Source organism: Ictidomys tridecemlineatus, chromosome 9 (genome assembly GCF_052094955.1).
Source record: "Ictidomys tridecemlineatus isolate mIctTri1 chromosome 9, mIctTri1.hap1, whole genome shotgun sequence".
NCBI lineage: Eukaryota > Metazoa > Chordata > Mammalia > Rodentia > Sciuridae > Ictidomys > Ictidomys tridecemlineatus.
The window spans coordinates 104,708,203-104,722,533 of record NC_135485.1 but is presented as its reverse complement, the minus strand read 5'-3'; the positions used below and the strand labels follow the sequence as shown (position 1 = coordinate 104,722,533).

The window sequence follows — 14,331 nt, the reverse complement described above, 5'->3', positions numbered from 1 at the left end:
AGTGATATTGATCAAACTGTCATTCAAATTTAATAAAAAATAAATAAAATTTCAGACAAAAATAAGACATTGATTATATGTTTTCAAAACCAGCAAAACTATTTCTGCTTTACTGTTCTATGTGAACATATTCTAAACAATGAGAAAACTTACTTTATTTTTAATGGATTTCAAATTAAAAGGCTTTCCATTTTATTACTTATATGATCTGCAGTTACATTAATATTTTAATCAATGTAAACCAACATAGATATTAATTATAATAATATTAAAATAAATTAGCAAATATATACATATGTTATATATTTGTTGCACATTTAATACCTTAAACCATTAGCTAATTATTTAAATGAAAACTTTTTAAAACTATTTTCCTCAAATTATTTTAAAATAGAATATTATTTTAAAATCTGTTCACCTATATTATGTATAAAAGTCAACATTTTTTAAGTTTTCATGATTTCCTTGGCAGACAGGAAAATGTTGTGGCTGAGTCTAAGGACCCTACCATTATATTTCCAGGTTACCAAATATTCACTAATTACTAACTATGCTCAAGACCTGAGGCAAACCACTTAACGTTTGTAATCCTCAGTTTCCTCATTTAGAAGGAAAAATAATATTTGTGTTACAAGGTTACTGTGAGGATAAAATGAATTAAAATGTAAAACGCTTAGATTGATACCTTATCAATATAAATGTTAAGCTAATCTTGTTACTCTAGAAAAGCTAATTTCAATGTAAAAAAAAAAAGGTTAAACAGAGTTTAGGCAAATAGAGAAGTGTTTTAAAGTTTCAAGTCAAACAAATTTGGGTACTGAGAAAGCATACTGTTGAAGTCTCTCTTTATAAAGTATGTTGGGAGGCATACTTTATAAAACATACTATGTCTTCTTACATCCATATTATCAACCACAAGCACAAACCAACATTATTTTTCATTTGCATAGAATTATTACATAAGAACATCTACATTCCTCAAAAAAATTCTTCTCAAGTTCAACTGTCAAAATGACCACAACACAATAATTCTGGATGACTTTACCACAACTCTTTAACCACTGGATAGATCTTCCAAACAAAAGCTAAACAAAGAAACAATAGAACTCAATAATACAATCAGTAATTAGACTTAACAGACATATATTGAATATCTCATCCATCAATGAGTGAATGAATACAGTTTCTTCTCAGCAGCACATGAATCCTTCTCTAAAATATACCATATATCATGTACAAAGCAACTTGTAGCAAATAAAAAAGTAGAGATACTGCCCTTCATTCTATCAGATCATAATGGAATGAAATTAGAAATCAATGATAAAATAAAAAATAGAAGCTACTCCAACACCTAGAGACTAAATAATATGCTATTCAATGAACAATGAATTACAGAAAACATTAAAAAAGAGATTAAACATTCTTAAGGCTGGTGTTTTAGCTCAGTGGTAGAGCACTTGCCTAGCATGTGTGAGGCACTGGGTTCAATTCTCAACACTACATATAAATAAATTAATTAAACATAGGTCCACTGACAACTAAAAAAATATTTTTAAAAAAATTCTTAGAGTTAAATGAGAACACTGATACAACATATCAAAATTTGTGAGAAACTATAAGGCAGTACTAAGAGGAAATTTCATTGCATGGAGTTCATTCCTTAAAAGTCAACAAATAAATGACCTAACATTATATCTCAAAGGCCTAGAAAAAGAAGAACAAATCAATATCAAAAGCAGTAGAAGACACAAAATAAATAAAACCAGGGCAGAAATCAATGAAACTGAAACAAAAGAAACAATTGAAAAAAATTGACAAAACAAAAGTTGGCTAAATCCTTAGCCATGCTAACAAAGAGAAGGAAAGAGAAAACTTAAATTACTAACATCCTTGGGGCTGGGGATATGGCTCAAGTAGTAGTGCGCTCGCCTGGCATGTGTGAGGCACTGAGTTCGATCCTCAGCACCATATAAAAATAAAATAAAGATATTGTGTCCACCTAAAGCTAAAAAATAAATATTTAAAAAGATTACTAACATCCTTGATGCAAAAGGAAATATCACAACAGTCACTACAGAAATACAGAAGATAATTAGAAATTACTTTGAAAATTTGTACTCCAATAAAATAGAAAATATTGAAGGCATCAACAAATTTCTAGAGTCATATGATTTGCCTCAAAATGAATCAAGATGATATACACAAGTTAAACAGATCAATGTCAAGAACTGAAACAGAAGACTCCATCAGAAGCCTAACAATCAAGAAAAGCCCAGGACCAGATGGATACACAGCTGAGTTCTACAAGACTTTCAAAGAAGAACTAATACCACTCCACAAATTATTTCATGAAATAGAAAAGGTGCGAGCACTTCCAAACTAATTCTATGAGGCCCATATCACCTTGATTCCAAAACCAGACAAAGACACATCAAAGAAAGAAAACTTCAGATCAATATATCTAATAAACATAGATACAAAAATTCTCAATAAAATTCTGGCAAATCAAATACAAAAACATCGAAAAGATAGTACACCATGATCAAATGGGGCTCATCCCCAGGATGGAAGGTTGGTTCAACATAAATAAATCAATAAATATAATTCATCACATCAATAGACTTAAAGATAAGAATCATATAATAATCTCAATAAATTAGAAAAAGCATTTAAAAATACAGCACCTCTTTATGTTCAAAAACACTAGAAAAATTAGGGATAACAGGAACATATCTCAACATTGTAAAAGCTATCTATGCTAAGCCCCAGGAGAACATCAGTCTAAATGGAAAAAAAAAATGGAAAGCATCCCTGTGTAGACCCATCTAAAAACTGGGTCTACACAGGGATGCCCTCTTTCACCACTACTATTTAACACAGTTCTTGAAACTCTAGCCAGAGCAATTAGACAAACGAAAGAACTCAAATTATTTATCTTTGCTGACAACATGATTCTATACCTAGATGATCCATAAAATTCCACCAGAAAACTTCTAAAACTAATAAATGAATTTAGGAAAGTAGCAGAATATAAAATAAACACCCATAAATCAAAAGTATTCCATACATCAGTGGCAAATCCACTAAAAGGGAAATGAGGAAAACTACCCCCTTTACAATTGCCTTTAAATAAATAAATAAATAAATAAATAAATAAATAACATACTACGGAATCAACAAAATGAAAAAGGTGAATGACCTCTACAATGAAAAGTACAGAACATTAAAGAAAAGAAATTAAAGAATACCCGAGAAGATGGTAGAAAGATCTACCTTGCTCTTGGAAAGACAGAAATAATATTCTCGAAATGACCATACTACCAAAATCATTATACAGATATAATGTAATTCCAATCAAAATTCCAATGACACTCATCATAGAAATAGAAAAAGCTGTCATGAAATTCATCTGGAAAAAATAAGAGAACCAGAATTACTTAAGAAATCTTTAGCAATAGGAATGAAGCAACTGGCCTCACTATACCAGACCTTAAACTATACTACAGAGCAATAGTAACAATAGTATTGGCACCAAAATAGACATATAGACCAATGGTACAGAACAGAAGACACACAGACAAACAATTATATACAGTTATCTCATATTAAACAAAGGCAACAAAAACATATTGGAGAAAGAATAACCTCTTCAACAAATGGTGCTGGGAAAACTAGAAATTCATGTGCAACAAAATGAAATTAAGTCCCTATCTCTCACCATGCACAAAACTCAATTCAAAGTAGATCAAGGGCCTAGTAATTTAACCAGAGTTTTGTACCTAATAAAATAAAATGTAGGCTCCAATCTTCATCATGTCAGATTAGGCCCCAATTTCCTTCATAAGACTCTTCTGGTATAAGAATTAAAGTCAAGAATCAATAAATGGGATTGACTCAAACTAAAAAGTTTCTTCTAAGAAAAATAAGCAATCTGTGATGTGAGTAGAGAGCCTATATCTTGGGAGCAAATCATTACCCCTCACACATCAGATAGAGCACTAATCTCTAGGATATATAAAAAATTCAAAAAGGTAAGTATCAAACAAAAGAAATAACCCAATCAATAAATGGACCAACGAACTGAATAGACACTTCTCAGAATAAGATACACTATCAATTAACAAATATATTTTAAAAATTTCAACATCTCTAGAAATTAGAGAAATGCAAATCAAAACTACTCTAAGATTTCATCTCATTCCAGTCAGAATGGCAGCTATTTAGAAAACAAACAACAATAAGTGTTGGTGAAGATGTGGGGGGAAAGGCAAGCTCATTGCTAGTGAGACTGCAAATTGGTGCAGGCAATATGGAAAGCAGTATAGAGATTCCTTAGAAAACTGGGGATGGAACAATTTGACCCATCTATCCCATCCCTCAGTCTCTATACTCAAAAGACTTAGAAACAGCATACTATAGGGAGACAGCCACATCAGTGTTTATAGCAGCACAATTCACAATAGCTAAATTGTGGAATAAACCTAAATGCCATCAATACATGAATGGATAAAGAAACTGTGGTATATATACACAATGGAATATTACTCAGCATTAAAAGGAATCAAATCATGTCATCTGCAGGTAAATGCATGGAATTGGAGCACATCATGCTATATTAAGTAAGCCAATCCCAAAAAACAAAGGCTGAATGTTTTCTCTGATATGTGGCTGCTGATCCATAATGGGGGTTTTGAGGGCAGCATAGGAGGAATGCAGGAACTTTAGATAGGGCAAAGGGGATGGAGGAGAAAGGAGGGGGCATGAGAGGATGAAAGTAAGGTGGAATGCAATGGTCATCATTACCCTAAAGACATGTATGAAAACACGAATTGTGTGACTCTACTTTGTATACAACCAGAGATATCAAAAATTTTGCTCTATATGTGTACTGTGAATTGAATATGTTGTCCTGTACAACAAATTAGAATAAATACGTAAATTATTTAAAAAATAAGAAAAATCACTAGATAAGGTAAGAATACTGACCATGACTAGATTCATATATGAAAATTTACATTTCTTTATTGAGTCCAGTGTCAAAATCTGATGTCATAAAAAGCAAGGAAATTAAGAAATGTCAGCACTATTTCTTCTTGCCTGACTCAACAGTATATATAATAAATATTGCTAAGAATAAGCAATCATAAGAATATTCCATAAATGACTTTTTATCTTTTTGTATTGCTTCTGTGTTATATGAAAAGAGGAAGAAGAGTGTAAAAGTACAAAGAAAGCAGGAATACACAATATACCCCGAGTATTAAGGCAAGTTCTGCGGGATTTTGGTTGTGCTTACTATATATTTTCAGATTCTTATAAAGCCTTCATATTTTTTAAGGTTTCATATTTTTTGGCTTCACTTAACACTCTGGTGTCACTATCTATTCCTTCTTTCAGGCAAGATATGACTGATACTCTGCTACACAAGAACCTTTTTTTAATGTTTTGAAGCAAAAGCAAGAAGCTACATCAGTGATCAGTTTTCTTCAACAATAATTTGTTCTAACTAGAAGAGTTATCAATCTAATTACCTTAAATTCTTATAGACTCATGGCTCTATCTGTTAAGTGTACACTACCCTTTTCATGATCACCTCTCTCTAAAATAAATTTATATTTCCCTGAAAACTTATTTCCTGTTTTTCTATTTATTTATGCTACTCTTCTTCTTACTTATCTTCACTTTGCCTTTTATCTGACCAAAAGTTTAATATTTTAAGTAAATATCCTAGATTCATGATTAGTAAGAATAATCTGAAACTTTGTCTAGTAGCAATAACTTGAGCAATATATATAGTACCCTAAAAGAGATGGACATCATGTCAGGAAAAAATAGTAGGTATAAATCTCTGTTAGTAATCATATATCACAGAAGATAGGAAACACACATGAAGAACAGATAAGATAGACATTTCTCATGTCTATATTTCCCCTTATGCTCAATATTTGAATCCTGTTCCCATGTTTAGAAAATTTCACATATTAAGCAGCAGAATCTGGGTCCTGACACAAAAGCTTAGAGTATCTGATTCTCAGGATGTAACTTTTCTGTGTTTATAGATGAATACAACAGAAGTGAAACCCAATGTCATGTATAACCACAAGAATGGGATCCTAATTAAAATAAGTTATATTCCACTTGTGTATAATATGTCAAAATACACTCTACTGTCATGTATATCTAAAAAGAAAAAAGAAAAAATTATTTTTTTAAAAAATATGATTCTCATCTTCATGGCCTCATTTTTCTCCCCAGCTAGGACATGAATCTAGGTCATGAGCTTAAGTGCTAGCCTTCGAATTGGCAGCCAGTTATTCAAAGAAACAGGACAATAAAATACTCATTCTAGTGAGGAGACTGGCAGTGTTACCAGCCATTGTCTTCCCAGAGACAACAATGGGAGGAAAAACTGAAAGAGGCAATTAAACATGAAAGTAAAAAAGTCATAAAATATATGACAAAATAAAATATATGCCTCAGTGCAAATTGAAGGTAAATTGAAGGTGTCCAGAATTCCTCATATGGAAAAGTGAGGCCCTACCCCAAAATGACATAAGAATCACAGATTTTAAATAATTAATTTTTGTAAAATTCTTAGAATGGTGTTCTGAACACATAAGACACCCTACTGTTTGCTTTCATTGATACCATCTTTGTCATTAGAATTTATCATTAATGTGGATGGAACTATATGCTATCCTCAATGTTATCTGCCTTGCCTGAACAGAGATGGTAACTGGACTTTTAAAGGAAAAACCTCTAGTACTCTTGCATTCTTAAGCCCAAAGCAAACAGAAAAAAAAATTTAAAAATAGTTGACATGGCTCACATAAGGATTGTCCCACACAGCCATATCAATGTTTATAGCAGCACAATTCACAATAGCTAAACTGTGGAGCTAACCTAGATGCCCTTCAGTGGATGAATGGATAAAAAAATGTGGCATATATACACAATGAAAATTTACTCAGAAATAAAAAATAATAAAATCATGTCATTTGAGATAAATGGAGAAGATAATGCTAAGTGAAGTTAGCCAATCCCCCACCCCCCAAAAAAAAACAAATGCTGAATGTTTTCTCTGAATATAAGGAGGCTGACTCATAGTGGAGTGGGAGGGGGAACATGGGAGGAATAGATGAATTCTAGATAGGGAAGAGGGGTTGGAGGGAAGGGGGGGCAGGGTATTAGCAAGTATGGTGGAATATGATGGACATCATTATCCAAAGTACATGTATGAAGACACAAATTGGGTGTCAACATACTTTATATAGAGAGATATGAAAAATTGTGGTTTATATGTGTAATAAGAATTGTAATGCATTCCTCAGTTGTGTATTTTTAAAAATAAAAATCAATTAGATAAAAAAAAAAGATTGTGTCCCAGGCAGTTCAAAAATAAATTCACTGGTTCCAATGACCTACCCAGGAGTTAGTTGAGCCTGTTTGCATTTTGCCACAACCATGTGATATACTTTATTTTATTTAATCCTGTCAAGTCAAATTTCTGAAAAATTCCCCATGCTTAGTACCCCTGCATTAACACACTTACAACCCAAGCCTGGCTGACTTGTATGTAGCCCCAGAGATCAGAAATTCATTTCATCCAAATTCAGATTTTTTTTTCAATTCCAATGTTCCCTCCCCACTGACATGTAAAATTTCATGTATACTCTGACCTCAGATACATAAAACTGTCTGTATTCTCTGTATTCCTAAACTATAATTACTATTATTAATATAATGTACACTTTAAATAATTGACAGCTGGATATATAAATTTAAAATTATATTATTCTGATAAATTTATCCTTTGAAAAATATTTACAGTGACTGTTTATTTCTTAACTATTTTTTGTCTTAACATTATTGCCTGAGCATCAACTTTCAAAACTGGTTTAAATTATACTTTTAAGAATATCAGAGATCTGTGGAAGCAAGAGAAGTATATGTACCAAATTCTGAATGGGCTTGTCAGAAATTATTCTAAGGGGAAAAAAATAATTAATAGAGATTTTTAAAGTCACATAATCTAGCATGAGAGATCAAAAACTAAGGGGATACAAAACTCATCATCTATTCCTTATTACAGAGTATTTCATGAATGCTAGAGTAAGCAAAATTATATGAGTCTGGGATGGAAAGAGGGAATATATTCTTGCATAGTCCAGTGATGTTTAGGAACCACACTAGCATAGGAGAGTGGGGATGGGGATCCAAAGCTTCAAATCTCAGTTCTTGTGTTCCAAGAAAAGAAAATTTAAATTCAGATATTAAGATCCAACCAAGAGAATTTTATTATGTGTGAAAGTAAAGTAAGGCTCAGGCAAAAAACACTCTCAAGAGAGTGGGACATCTCTCAGAACAGAATGACAAAGGAAATAATGCTACTTCCAAATTTGTTGCTGTTCAATGTTTGCCAGAAGAACTGGGTTCCACCTTCTACAGTCTTTCAGATGTTTATCTCCTGCTTCACTTAGGGAAGGGAGTTTTTGACCCTAATTGATCCTCTCCAGAACTGGCATGGTGTCTATCCCACTGGGGCTTCATCTGTATGTCAATCTTGTTAAAGCAGGTGCTGGAGTAAATGAACAGGAAGACTTTATTTTAGTGGGACTGCACTATTAATAAAATTTCCTTTCTGAAATACACTGAGAAACCTATGGCCATAAATCCTTACTTTATAATGACCTCCGAAGAAAAATACTGACAGAGACTGTTTATCTCTTAAAACTATTTTTGTCTTAAAATTATTACATAAGCATCATCTTTAAAAATTGGTAAAATTTTTAAATCATGTTTTTAAAAATATCAAAGACATGTAGAAGCAAGAGGATTTTACGTACCAAATTCTTAATGGAAACGAGGAATTTACCTCCCAAATTCTGCCAGGAGTTGTCATCATTGATCTTTCCTTCTTGATGTATTTCTTAATTGAATCACTTTGTTTCCTTGTGTTTAATCTCAGGGTTAGTACACCTGTGGTTCTACAAATTACTTAATTATTTATGAAAAACAATTCAAAGAAACCTTATGATCCTGCTATGTTAGTGGTTCACATTTCACTGCTCATTACTACTACCTAAGAACACCAGAACAAGGACTGGCATAAATATAAGCTCCTTCCTCAAGATAGTTGTCATATTTTTAACATAAATAAGATGGGAAGACAAGTGAAGTTAAAAACATCTGAAAAGTAGGATTTGCAGAGGAGAGAGAGATATCCTGACCTTGAACAGACATGAAAGGGAGAGACAGAGAGTGTAGGGTCACAAAGACAGTAAAATCTCTCAATCCTGTGCCTAGGAACAAACCTCTCACTAGAGAAACAGCCTGCAACAGTACACAACAGGTTTAATAGCACTAAGTTACAGAATTCATATGATGCAAGAGAATTAAAATTCTGGACTTTAAGAACTACTTCCTCTTTCAAGTTCTGAAATAAATCTTCCTCTATTTATATTTTTTCTGATGTATATTACATATATGCTTTATAATAAAATCACTCACTAAATGATTTGCATTTAAACTAATGTTAATTGTGCTTTGGGGTAACTTGTAACATGTTTTAGCTGTTATTTCATAGCTAAGTGTATTCAGGTCTAAAATTTCATCTTAATATCGCAAATAAGTAATTACAAAAATCACTTAGAATTTCTTTTATAATGAAACTTCTTGTATCAGTGAAGCAACTTAAGACTTCAATTAAACTTTCAATTAAAGCTTTAAGTCAAAATCTTTCATCAAATATATATGGTAAAATAAAAATTGTAGGCCATGTATATGGTGAAGTTTTTCTGAAAGTACAGAAAACTTTGATTAAAGCAATTTTCCAATATGCTTATCCAAGTTGTTTAATTTTGTCTTAATAAATAAGAAAGACATTTTAGATGATAATCAAATTATCTTTGTTTTGCATACTGCAAAGTATAATTAGGAACATGTTGTCCTTGCCATTTTTCAGCATCCCTAATATTCATCATTATAAACACATGCCTCTGAAAATATATGACTTAGAAAATAAGAAGTCATATTTTATAAGAAAAAATACATTAATTCAGATATAAAATTATATAGTTAATTATAAGTGACAAGCAAAATAAAGAAAATACTGATTTTATTTTGCACACTGCTGGCATAACAGAAAATACATTTTATATTAATGCTGTTTCATAAAAGGAACTAGAATTATCTACATCTTGATGCTTCAAGACTCAGTAAACAATAACAAAAGGAGCTTATGGACAAAATCATGTTAAGCAACAAAACCACCAAATTCACCTAATTTCTCCCATATAACATTTTACATGTCACATTCAAGTCACAAATTCCCAGTTTTTTCTAGACATTTCAATTTCATTATCCTAAAAATCTCAAAATCAAGCTCATTATCTTCTGTTATCCCTAACTACCCAACCATCTATCCTTTCCCAATTGCTTACAATAATTCCTTATATACCCAGGATTAACAACAAAAACCTGGCTTTTACTTTTCTTCAACATCTCAGATTACCAAGATTATATCCATTGTAACTCTCTTACCTTAAACCTTTCTTTCTATCAAGATATTCTAGGATTGGCATCTAAAATACTCGACAACTGCATATTTCACTTTTAGGTCTTTTAGTCCCCAAACATATGCATGCCAGTAGACAATATGGTATTATACTAAAAACAGGACACAAAACCAGCTGGAATCCCTCAATGATTCTCCAGTTACTATGGGAAGAATTTCAGAAAACTGTCACTCAGTGCTTTCTTCAATTTAAAGGGAAATTTACAATTGTAAAACCCAGACCAAATAGAACCTCTTGCATGAAGCATTCCTGATCACTAGCTGAAAGTGATGACTCACTTTTTTACTCTTTAATTATTGTTTATATAAACACACATATATAAATACTACATTTAATTCTTCAAAAATTTATTACTTTATTTCTAACATAAAGGCAGGAAGAAGATAAGCTGTCTGATAAGAAGACAAAGTTTTCTCAGAGGGATTATGTTTATCTTATAAATTTGCAGATTAGGGCTGGGGCTGGGGCTCAGTGGTAGAGTACTCGCCTAGCATGCGTAAAGTATTGGATTCAATTCTCAACACCACAGATTAATTTACAGATTAATTTTTCTCTTATTCTCTCAAATTAATAAAAATTGACAGTAGGTTACGGGCTCCATAATATCATTAGGACTTTAGGCCTTCCAGTGTTTTTTGATAAACCATATTTGGTTGTGTTTCTCATGATTATATTCTCAAGATATATATTTGATCATATATATAACCATATTTCCTGTGCTAATATTCTCATTTTGGAAATGAAGAAAATAAATAGCAAAAAACAAAAATTGCCTTATGGGGCTGGGACTGTGGCTCAGTGGTAGAGGGCTCACCTAGCACAGGTGGGACCTGGGTTCAATCCTCAGCACCACATAAAAATAAAGGCATTGTGTTGTGTTCATCTACACCTAAAAAATAAATATTAAAAAAATTTCCTTTAATGCCTGAAACAACCTTTTCTGTGGAACTTTTCTGGAAATCTAATCTAGTAATTTCTGCTTTATTTGCATTGATTCTAATTTAGTAACTGCTTTTTTGGTTAAAACTATGTCAAAAATCATTGTATAGCTACAAAGGAACATGAAAAAGAGCAGTTATTTTACCTGGGTATATTATTATCCTAAGAAAATCAGGTTCTGTTAGCAAAGAAAAAAGAATGAATATGGGGTAAGTGACTGATAATGTTCATCATAATAGCTCTATTGCAGACATTAGAACTATAAAAAATTAACCCTATTCAGATACCATACAGGATATACAATCATCTCTATAAAAGCTTTTGACTCAAGGCTTAAATTTATTCTTCAACTTTTGCTCATCCTTCAGGTATCAAATCTTCATATCTATTAGTTCTGTTAGATTTCCTATGATATGTTCTCAGAATACCTTTACCTTTGCATCAATTGTTACACTTGGAATTAACAACTCTTAAATTATTTATTAAATATCATACATCTCCATAGAAATGTGTAAATTCTTTTGAGTGACCTGAAAGCCTGTTTTGCTCATTACTATATCTTCAGTGATGGCACACAGTAAGTGATCAAAGAAAATTTTTTAACCAATGAGTAAATATATAGGTGAGTAAATAAATGAATCATCTGGCCTTTCTTTCCATGGTTAGCCTTCTCATTGAGTTGTACCATAACAGTAGGTTTGTCTGCATGCCTTGAAAGTGCTTTCAATCCATACATGCTTATATTTGCCTTGCCTATAAACAGTTCTATAATAAATGTGTATTGAGAAAAAATTGTTCAAATACTCTTTCCCTAAAGATGCACCTATAAAGATTTTCAATAAAGATGGAAATAATTTATAATCTCAGCAATGATGCAGAAATATGAATATATCCATTCAAATTTTGATCAATGACTAACTTTTGTAAAATTATTATAATTTGATTAACATTTGATGTGAGATGCATTTCCTTCTCTTTGCTAAGAAAAAGTAGACTTTTATTTTTGATGTTTGAATTTTCATGACTACCATTGACACTGGTTTTATAGAAAAAAGGTGTATCTGAGATTAAAGTAAAACATGTAAACAGAAATGGTGTATATAACTTTTGTCTTCCAGCAAAAGCTAATGCTACTAAGGCAAGAAAAAATAACATAGATTATCACCAATTACAATAGCTGCAATTGACATAATTTTTTTCAGTTTTAATTTTAAGCCAAAAGTTACCTCTTTTGTAGTACCAAATATGAATAGAATAAAATTACTCTTAAAAATGACATAACTGCTCTCAGAACCACTTGAACAGATTTGGATAAGGCATTAAAAATCATCTTGATAAATTTAGAAGAGGTAAATCTTGAATGTGAGCTGTAAGGGACATGTGAATTTAAATACTAGAGTTAGTAAAACTGTTCAGTATCTCTAGAGAAATGTTTACAAGATTCTAAGGAGTCTGTTATGTTCAAATTTTCTAAAACTCAAATGATTCCTATTGTTATCTACTTATGTTCAACATGTCAAAGCTACCCATTATATATATAGAGAGATCATTTCAAAGTAATTTTACTAACATACCACAGAACTTGAAGTAAAAATCTTTGTGATTTATTCACAATCTTATTAATTAAGCCTTTAAAAGGCCATCAGAAATGTCACCCATTTACTTATCTTTCCTCTTCTGGCCATTGATGGATGCTAAAGGTCAACATGCAGGAGATATTTCTCTATATTCTTCCTAAGAGACTGTCAGTGGTAGCAGTTGTAGAACAATTCATATTTGGAAGCTACCTCCATCACAGTAAGGCTAAAAGTGGGCAAGATAATTGAGTATTGCTCTTTGTGAGCCATAAATAATTTATAATCCCATTACCTACTTAAAAATAACTATGAAAGTAAAGATGGTGACAGGGAAGAATATATGACTAAACAAAAAGAGAGAGAGAAAGAAAAGTGATTAAGACAAAAAGAGGTATGAAATAACAGAAATGGAATATTATCCAGAGAGAGAACTCTGAAAACGTTAACCACAACCCAAAATGACTGTTTTCCATTTTATTAGATCTACATAGATTGCAGATCTCAACAGAAAAAAAGTATAGGGAACTTATTTTCCTTTAATGTTCCTATAAAAATCTTTACTGGTGAATTAAATATATTTTATACACTCCCATGTTCCTTCAGATTTATAATGCTTGTGGATATTTAAAAATCATGCAAATTAGGTTATATAATGAGAGTCCAATTTAACAGCACTTTCTTAATGATACAAATTATTAGATGTTCCTGTCTCAAAGAATCAAGATATATATCACACAAATTATTAGATGCTGTCACTAAACAGATGATCATTGATAAAATCAAGAATTGTTATATTTTTTCTTCCCATCACTATACTACTGCATTTTAAATAATATTCTAAGAATTGGAAACATAAAGTGAAAAAAAAGAAGTCTTCCTCTCAAACTTCACATTATTAGTTGCCAAATCATTCTTTCTTTTCTACCTTTTCGTACTATGATTGATAGATATAAACTGTATATAGTTAAGGCATACAATTTAATGTATTGATATTTATAAACATTGTGAAAAAATTACCATTATTAGCCTTACTTCCATTACCTCACATAATTATTTTATAAGGTATGTAATAGAAATACTTCAAAGTTATTCCCCTAGCAAATTTCAAAACTACAATATATAAACTATAATCACCATGTTATAAATTAGGTATTCAGAACTTATGCATCTTATGTGTCTTATAACTAAAACTATATAACTTTTGACCAACATCTTGTCATTTCCACCACTCCCCAGTA

The 14,331-nt window shown here is 31.4% G+C and overlaps 1 protein-coding gene across 1 annotated transcript in view; it reads right to left on the bottom strand.

The window, feature by feature from the left end:
* The window catches only part of Stpg2 (sperm tail PG-rich repeat containing 2), a 501,428-nt gene that overhangs the window by 294,000 nt on the left and 193,097 nt on the right, over positions 1–14,331 (bottom strand). The window lies entirely within an intron of this gene.